Genomic DNA, 9,186 nt, shown 5'->3' on the forward strand with positions numbered 1-9,186 from the left:
TGAAAAAAAAGGGACCCAGCACAACCATAAATAAATAAATTTTGAAAAGAGATTCTGTTCAAAGGAAGGTCCTACTCACAATCTATTAATGAAAGGAGACACACACCCTGCAAGTAAAGTCTTCCAACAAAGACACCCTCCTCTGTCTTCACCCCTAATAAAATGGATGCTTCCCCAAGTGGGGGAATTACCCTCCTCGTATTATTAACTATTTTGGTTCTACCAGTTTATTGCTACCAACCCATCTCCCTCCACCCTCACGCACACATGTTCAGTCATGTAGCCGCACGGACTGCAGCCTGCCAGGCTCCTCTGTCCACAGACTTTTCCAGGCAAGAATACTGGAGTGGGTTGCCATTTCCTTCTCCACCTGCTCATATTAATCATAATATAAAAATTATTGTTGCACAGCAAACCACCCCAAAATTCTGTTGCTTAAGATGACAAAATCTGAAACACCTAAGAAGATTCAGTGCAATTTCTATCAAATATCTTAAAAAGATCAAGTACAAAACTATAGTCTATTTTTTAAGGAAGAATAATAGCTCTTCTGTGCTGATGCACCCCCTGCCTTAAGGGAGGAAACACAAAACCTGAGAGGTTTATGCTGAGGTGGAGGGAATGTTCTGTAAAATTCTGTGGCCTGTTGATAAAGGGATTGGTACTGTGACCTGAAAGTGAACTCACCATGAGAACTTCAGAGGATGTCGTCTCTAAAGTGCAGTGGCCATTCCCTGACTGAACTCCATAGTTTGATAAGTGCATGTGGAATCTGTTGAGGCAGTCTGAGCTCGGACTCAGACACAGAGTCCAGACACAGAGCATTTTGGAATGGAGTGAGCTTATTAAGAGCAAGGAGCAGAGATACCGAGGGCGCCACGAACCCAGCAGGGCGGGTCGACCTCCTGACGGGCCAGGGAGAGCTGAGGGGCTGCTTCAGAACGCTGGGCTGGCTCAAGGGGGACCCGAGGCTGTTCCTGGAACCCACCTACAAAACCTCTGGCCAACTCAATACAGTAATAAACAACGAGGGTCACACACCCCGACTGGTTACATTTCATCCCAAGAATACAGTTTGCTTTATATTTGCAAATCAATCAATGCTGCAGTGACATCAATCAGTTCGTTAGTCAACTCTATTGGTCAAAGGTTTTTGTAGGTAGGTTCATGAAGACTACTGGGGTTTTTTGCTGAGTCATGCAGTAAGTGCATTTTTAACTTTATAAAAACTCACTTATCTGTTTAAAAGGCTAAACATGAAAAAGGTTAAAAGTTATATTTATCCTCACATTTACCATTTCCAGCACTCTTCTTTTTGTGCGTGTGTAAATCCAACTTTTCTTCTGTCTAAAGAATTTTTCCAAATATTTGCTATAGTGAGAGCTGGCTACTATGCATTCTCCCCAACTTTGTCTGAACAAAGTCTTTAGTTTGCTTTCATTTCTGAAAGGTGTTTTTGCTTGAGTTCTTTCAGGACTTTAATACAAATGCTGGCTGGAGCTTTTGGCAAGTCCCAACAAGAAAACCACAGAGCTGAGTTCTGGGCCCTGCAAGGTGGCAGGAAAAGTAATCAATATAGTTGAGTGTGCTAACACCAGGGACTTCCCAGGCGGCGCAAGTGGTAAGGAACCTGCCAGCCAGTGCAGGAGACAAACAGGGGTTTGATCCCCGGGTTGGAAAGATCCCCTTGGAAAGATCCCCTGGAGGAGGGCACGGCAACCCACTCCTTTATTCTTGCAGAGAATCCCATGGAGGGAGGGCTCCTCCCTCCATGGGATTCTCTGCAAGACTGGACTATGGGCTACAGTCCATAGGATCCCAAAGAGTCAGACGTGGTTGAAGCAACTTAGCATGCACACATACTAGCATCAAAGAATAAAACCCTTATGATTATCTCAATAGATGCAGAAAAAGCATTTAACAAAGTTTAATACCCATTCATGAAGGAGAAAGAAAAAACCCTCAGCAAAATAAGAACAGGGAATTTCCTCAAAATGAAAAAGGGCGTATTCAGAAAACATATAGCTGACATTATAGTTAATAGTGGAACAACTCTCCCTCTAAGATTGGTAACCAGGCAGGGATGTCTGCTCTTGAGGCAGCAGGTAGATGGGTCCCATCAGGACAAACCGATTAGACAGTCATTCCCTGTGAACCGAAACTCCAAGATGAGGAGAGCAGGACAGTGAAGAGAAGTAGCCGGACCCTGCCCAGACCACATACTTCTCATTCTCGAAGTCAGGGGACCTTCCCAACCGCACATGCGCAGAAGGGCTCCTTGGAGGTCAAACCGGAGTGATATCAAGGGATACGCCACCCGTAGGCCTTTGCGGTAGACTCCGTCTTGGCTAAGAGATGCGTGCGCCCGCATGGAAGGATCCTGAGCGACACTAACTGGACTGTGAACCAGGCAAATCAAAAGGACTGGCCAAAGGAAGCCCAGAAGACAAGCCTGATAAAGTAATCCAAACCGCCACAGGGGGCCTCTCTCTCTGAGTCTGCCAGCCTATCTACCCACATGTACTGTACTCTTTTCCCACCTAAAAAATACTTTCACTACTTTCCGTCTCTGTGGGAATCCTTTTCTGCAAAACTGAAGGGCCAGGGCCCTTGTCCGTGACCGCCGGTCTAGTGGTTAGGATCTGGTGCTCTCAGCGCCGCAGCACGGCCTGAGTCTCTGACTGGGAACCCAAGCCCCGCTTCGAGCCATTGCAGGGCGAGGCTGCCAAGGTCACTCCCACCTCTCAGTCAGTACTGTGCTGGAGACGCTAGAGATGCCGATATATGCCAGTGTGCATGCGTTGCAACAGGCAACTTCTTACGTAACTACAAAGCCACGGTCACACTAAAAATAAACCAACAATTCTTTTGTGTCACTTAATACCACATCTATATTCAAATATCCCTGATTGTTTTTAAAAAGTTTCAGGTGGCTTCAGGACTTCCCTGGTGGTCCAGTGGTTAAGACTTTGTGTTTCCAATGCAGGAGATCAGAAATTAAAAAAAAAGAAGTTTCAGTTGGCTTCCATTAGGATAAGACATGGTTGACACATTACATTTGGTTGTTATGTTTCAAAAGTCTGGTTTAAACTTCAGCAGTCTCACCGCTTTTCATGCATCTGTTTATGGAAGAGACCCACCACTTGGCCTATAGAACATCTCACACTCTTTTTGCATAGTCATAGTTTGATTTAACTTGTTCCTCATATTTTGCACCAAATGGAAGTGCTAATGACTTGCTTATATTCTAGTTCAACTTTTTTTTTCCCCTGTTAAGAATGCTTCATCAGTGGTCCTGTGGACTTCCTAATGCGTACCATCAAGGAGATACGAACAGCGTGGGTGATCCGCTCCTAATGCTGCTGACGAGCAGTGGGCCGTGTGGTGCCAGCCTGCTCCCTCCACGTCGAGTTCCCGGTCGTTCATTTTAGGGTTCGTTGCAGGAAGGGCTACCCTGTCCAGGGTCCGAGAACGAGCTCTTGTCTAACACCCGGGAATGAACTGTCCGAGGAGATACACATGCCCTCAGAGCAAGGGGCTTTACTGGGAAGGGGCATCTGGGTGGAGAGCAGGTCAGGGAACCCAGGAGGACTGCTCTGCCACGTGACCTGCAGTCTCGGGCTTTACAGTAATGGGAAGAGTTTCTGGGTTGTCTCTGGTCAATCATTCTGACGCCGGGTACTTCCTGGTGGCACATGCATTGCTCAGCCAAGATGGATTCCAACAAGGAAGATTCTGGGAAGTTGGTAGGACATACAGATTGGCCTCTCCTCTCTCCTTTTGACCTTGCCCAGATTTTTCTGGCTGGTGGTGGCTTGTTAGTTCCTTGTTTCTTACCAGCACCTTCTGTCCTAAAATAACTCTTGCAAATGCTCACTCTGGTGCCTGGTCCAAGGGTGTGGTTTCAGTCGTATCTCCCCTAACAGTTTCATCTACTGATGGTCTTTGCCTGAAATCAAGATAGAATTTTTAAGTCTCAGATTATGTTGCGTACATGCTAAAAACAGATCTTAGAAGTGTAAGTTTAATATATATGACCTTCTGACGACAGTTGGCCCCTGAACAACATAGGTTTGAACTGGGCAGGTCCACGGATACACAGATATTTTATTCAGTAGTAAACACTTCAGTACTGCACAATCCAAGGTTTGCTGAACCCCAGGATGTGGAAGAGGGAACCACGGGTACTGAACAGCCTCACACGCAGAGGGCTGACTCTAAATGCAGATTTTCGACGGTGCAGGGGGTCAGCGCCCCTCACCTGGTTGTTCAAGGGTCAGTTGTACTTGGTTTTTTTTCCTTGCTGTACCATGTGGTCTGCGGGGTCTTAGTTCCCTGACCAAGGATTGAACCCGGGCCCAGGGCAGTGAAAGCAGAGTCCTAACCACTGGACTGCCAAGGAATTCCCCCAACCGTAATTTTAAATGAGAAGTAAAGTACAGGTGTTCTTTTTATAATTCAACTTTTTAATTTTTGAGAAAGTTTTAGATTTATATGCAGTTGTAACAAATAATACAGAAATGCCTTGTACTGTTTTCCCAGTTCCCCCATCTTGTAAAATTATACTACGCTGTCATAACCCAGATACTGGCATTGACACAGTCTGTACACGATCGTTGTTAAGTGGAGTATCCTATAAATGTTGATTAGATCCTGCTTTTGGTGACTCCTTTGAGTTATTCTATGTCCTTGCTGATTTTTCTGAGTAGCTATTCTACCAGTTGTTGGGAGAGGGGTGCTGAAGCCTCCGATAATAGAGGCGGATTTGTCTCTCTTCATTTTCAGGTCTATCGGTTTTTGCTTCGCATACTTTGGCAGCTGTTTGGTGTTTAAATATTTAGGACAGCTGTTCCTCAGTGTGTTGAGCCTTTTCCTCATTACATAGTATCCCTCTCTGTCTCTGATAGTTTTCTTTGTTCTGAAGTCTGCATTCTTAGACACTGCTGTAGCCATGTTGATCAAGCCATTGTTCTTGATCAATACTGTCACTGTATTTCTTTCTCCACCCTCTTACTTTCAGTTCACCTGAATCATTATATTGTAAGTGACTTTCTGTAGAAAATCTGTAGTAAGGTCATTAGGCAATTTATTTATGTATTTGGCTGCACCCGTCCTCACTGCGGCCTGTGAGACCCTGAGCTGAAGCACGTGAAGTCCTGGTTGTGGCATGCAGGGTCTGGTCCCTGACCAGTGATCAGACCCAGGCCCCTGCAGAGTTTTAGCCACTGGACCACCAGGGAAGTCCCAAGTTTTTGCTTCAACCATCAAGTGTAACTCAGGACACTTTTAAGAGAAGGAAAACCTATCGTATTTATCCATGTTTCGCTTACCATGTTTTTTCTTCCTTCGTGATGTTCCAGGATCCCTTCTTTCATCATTTTCTGTTTGTGTAGAGAATTTCCTTTACCAATTCACTAAGGATTGACCTGCCAGCAACAAAGTCATAATTTTTCTTTATCTGAGAATGTTTTGATTCCCCCTTCATTCCAGAAGGATATAGTGCTGGGTATAAGATTCTAGGTTGATGATTCTTTTCTTTCAGCACTTGAAAAATTGTTGCACCACTTCCATCTTTTCTCAGTATTTGGTTTCATGGGCTGTGCTGAGGGGATCACACGTTTCATTCTATGGTGTTTGTGGCATGCAGTAAGCAGTTATTGTCCAAAACGTTTCTGTCTTCCCAGGATGCCCCTTTCCTAGCTTTTGGCTAGAAAAAGCAGGCTTTTGTTGGGGCTTTTTCTATCTGTGTCAGTATTTCCAGGTTGTTGGCGTCTTCAGCTCTAAGTCTAGGATATAAGAGACAAAAAGAAAACTCAGGAAAATTATCTCGGTCATTCCTTGGGTTCTGAGGTCCCTAGCTAGTCTGACTTCTTCTTTCCACCTTTCAGAGTCTTCTTATATTTGTGTTACACATGTTGTCCAGGATTTTTATTTGTACTTAGTAGGAGAAATAAAAGGAAACATATGACTATTTTATCTTCCTGTAAGCAGGAAGTTTTGCTAAAACTAAAGTTACAAATATAATTTTCGTATAATTTAGCAATCCCACTTCTATACATGTGCCAAAGAGAAATGAAAACATATTTCAGGCACTTCCCTGGTGGTCCAGGGGCCAGGACTCCAAGTTCCCGATGCAGGGGCCTGGGTTCAATCCCTGGTCAGGGAACTAGATCCCACACGCCACAACCAGGACCCAGCACAGCCAAATAAATAAATAAAAATAAATATTTAAAAAAACATATGTTCAAATTTATTGTTGTTTTGTTGCTCAGTTGTGTCCAACTCTTTTGTGACCCCATCATCTGTAGCTCACCAGGTTCCTCTGTCCATGGAATTACCCAGGCAAGAATACTAGAGTGGGTTGACATTTCCTTTTCTAGGAGATCTTCCCCACCCAGGGGTCAAACTTGTGTCTCCTGCGTTGGCAGGTGGATTCTTCACCACTGAGCCACCAGTGGGTGCTACGTCGCTTCAGTCGTGTCCGACTCTTTTGTGACCCCATGGACCGCAGCGCGCCAGACTCCTCTGTCCATGGGATTTTCCAGGCAAGAATACCGGAGTGGGTTGCCGTTTCCTCCTCCAGGGGATCTTCCCCACCCGGGGATGGAAACTGCAGTATTAAGTCTCCTACGTTGGCGGGTGTGTTCTTTACCACTAGTGCCACCTGAGAAGAGAACCTCAGTATTCAAATACTTACACGCTAATGTTTATGTCAGTTCATTCACAAGAGCCCCAAATTGGAAACGACTAATCAACTTGTGGTACATTCATACAATGGAGTATGGTATCAGTTCAGTCAGTTCTGCAGACCCCACGGACTGCAGCATGCCAGGCCCTCCTGTCCATCACCAAAACCCAGACTTTACTCAAACTCATGTCCATCGAGTTGGTGACACCATCCAACCATCTCATCCTCTGTTGTCCCCTTCTCCTCCTGCCCTCAATCTTTCCCAGTGTCAGGGTCTTTTCAAATGAGTCAGTTCTTTGCATCAGGTGGCCAAAGTATTGGAGCTTCAGCTTCAACATCAGTCCTTCCAATGAACACCCAGGACTGATCTCCTTTAGGATGGACTGGTTGGATCTCCTTGCAGTCCAACAGACTCTCAAGAGCCTTCTCCAACATCACAGTTCAAAAGCATCAATTCTTTGGCGCTCAGTTTTCCTTATAGTCCAACTATCACAGCCATACATGACTACTGGAAAAACTATAGCCTTGACTAGATGGACTTTTGTTGGCAAAGTAATGTCTCTGCTTTTTAATATGCTGTCTAGGTTGGTCATAACTTTCCTTCCAAGGAGTAAGCGTCTTTTAATTTCATGGCTGCAGTCACCATCTGCAGTGATTTTAGAGCCCCCCAAAATAAAGTCTGTCACTGTTTCCACTGTTTCCCCATCTATTTGCCATGAAGTGATGGGATCGGATGCCATGATCTTAGTTTTCTGAATATTGTTTTAAGCCAACCTTTTCACTCTCCTCTTTCACTTTCATCAAGAGGCTCTTTGGCTCTTCTTCGATTTTTGCCATAGGGTGGTGTCATCTGCGTATCTGAGGTTATTGATATTTCTCCCAGCAATCTTGATTGCAGCTTGTGCTTCTTCCAGCCCAGCATTTCACATGATACACTTCACATGTACGTTAAATAAGCAGAGCGACAATATACAGCCTTGACGTACTTTTTCTCCTACTTGGAACCAGTCTCTTGTTCCATGTTCAGTTCTAACTGTTGGTTCCTGACCTGCATACAGATTTTTCAAGAGGCAGGTCAGGTGGTCTGATATTCCCATCTCTTATAGAATTTTCTACAGTTTATTGTGATCCACACACTCAAAGGCTTTGGCATAGTCAATAAAGAATGAGAATAGGTAAAATTAAAATAACTTTCAAAATCAACTAGTTTACCATCATGGTTGATGGCTACACTACTCCACTGTGCTGAATGATGCTTTCTTATCAGAGGACAAATCTTGTAGGCAAGATACATAGAGCCACTCATTTGGGTAAAGCAGAAGTTGAGATGTTCTCTTGTCTCTATAGGGTGAACAGCTACTTATTCATGAAAATAGCTGCTAGAGCCTTGGGGACCAGTCTCTGTCCTTGACTGAGTCTTCTAATATTATCACAATTCTTCTCTGGACACGACCCAACTTTGTTGCTGTTGTTCAGTAGCTAAGTTGTATCCAACTCTTTGTGATCTCATGGACTGCAGCACACCAGGCTTCCCTGGCACTTACCACCTCCTGGAGCTTGCTCAAACTCATGTCCATTGAGTTGGTGATGCCATCCAACCATCTCGTCCTCTGTTGTCCCCTTCTCCTGCCTTCTATCTTTCCCAGCATCAGGGTCTTTTCCAGTGAGTTGGCTCTTCGCATCCTAAGTACTGGAGTTTCAGCTTCACCATCAGTCCTTCCAGTGAATATTCAGGACTGATTTCCTTTAAGATGGAGTGGTTGGATCTCCTTGCAGTCCAAGGGACTCTCAAGAGTCTTCTCCAGCACCACAGTTTGAAAGCATCAATTCTTTGGCACTCAGCCTTCTTTAGGATCCAATCCTCACAGTTATACATGACTACTGGAAAAACCATAGCTTTGAGTAGATGGACCATTGTTGGCAAAGTAATGTCTCTACTTTTTAATATGCTGTCTAGGTTGGTCATAGCTTTCCTTCCAAAGAGCAAGTGTCTTTTAATTTCAAGGCTGTAATCACCATCCATAGTGATTTTGGAGATCAAGAAAATAAAATCTGCCACTGTCACTGTGACCCAACTTACATGGTTTTGATTCAGAAAGAAGTTATTAAGGATGAGAATGTTGAACTGGAGAATTAGAGCTTCCTTCTAAATCAGACAATTTCTTACTAGAGTCTAGTAATAGATTAGCTCAAAGGGTATGCATGATTCAGCAGAAGGCTCAACTTCAAAGTTCAGGGAACAACAAACACCATCAGTATCTCAATGCCAAAGCCTCTAAGCAGTGATGACATTATTATGCTGCTGCTGCTGCTGCTAAGTCACTTCTGTCGTGTCCGACTCTGTGCGGCCCCATAGATGGCAGCCCACCAGGCTCCCCCGTTCCTGGGATTCTCCAGGCAAGAACACTGGAGTGGGTTGCCATTTCCTTCTTCAATGCATGAAAGTGAAAAGTGAAAGTGAAGTCACTCAGTCATGTCTGACTCTTCGCGACCCCACA

The sequence above is a fragment of the Bos indicus x Bos taurus genome, chromosome 2 (genome assembly GCF_003369695.1).
Source record: "Bos indicus x Bos taurus breed Angus x Brahman F1 hybrid chromosome 2, Bos_hybrid_MaternalHap_v2.0, whole genome shotgun sequence".
NCBI lineage: Eukaryota > Metazoa > Chordata > Mammalia > Artiodactyla > Bovidae > Bos > Bos indicus x Bos taurus.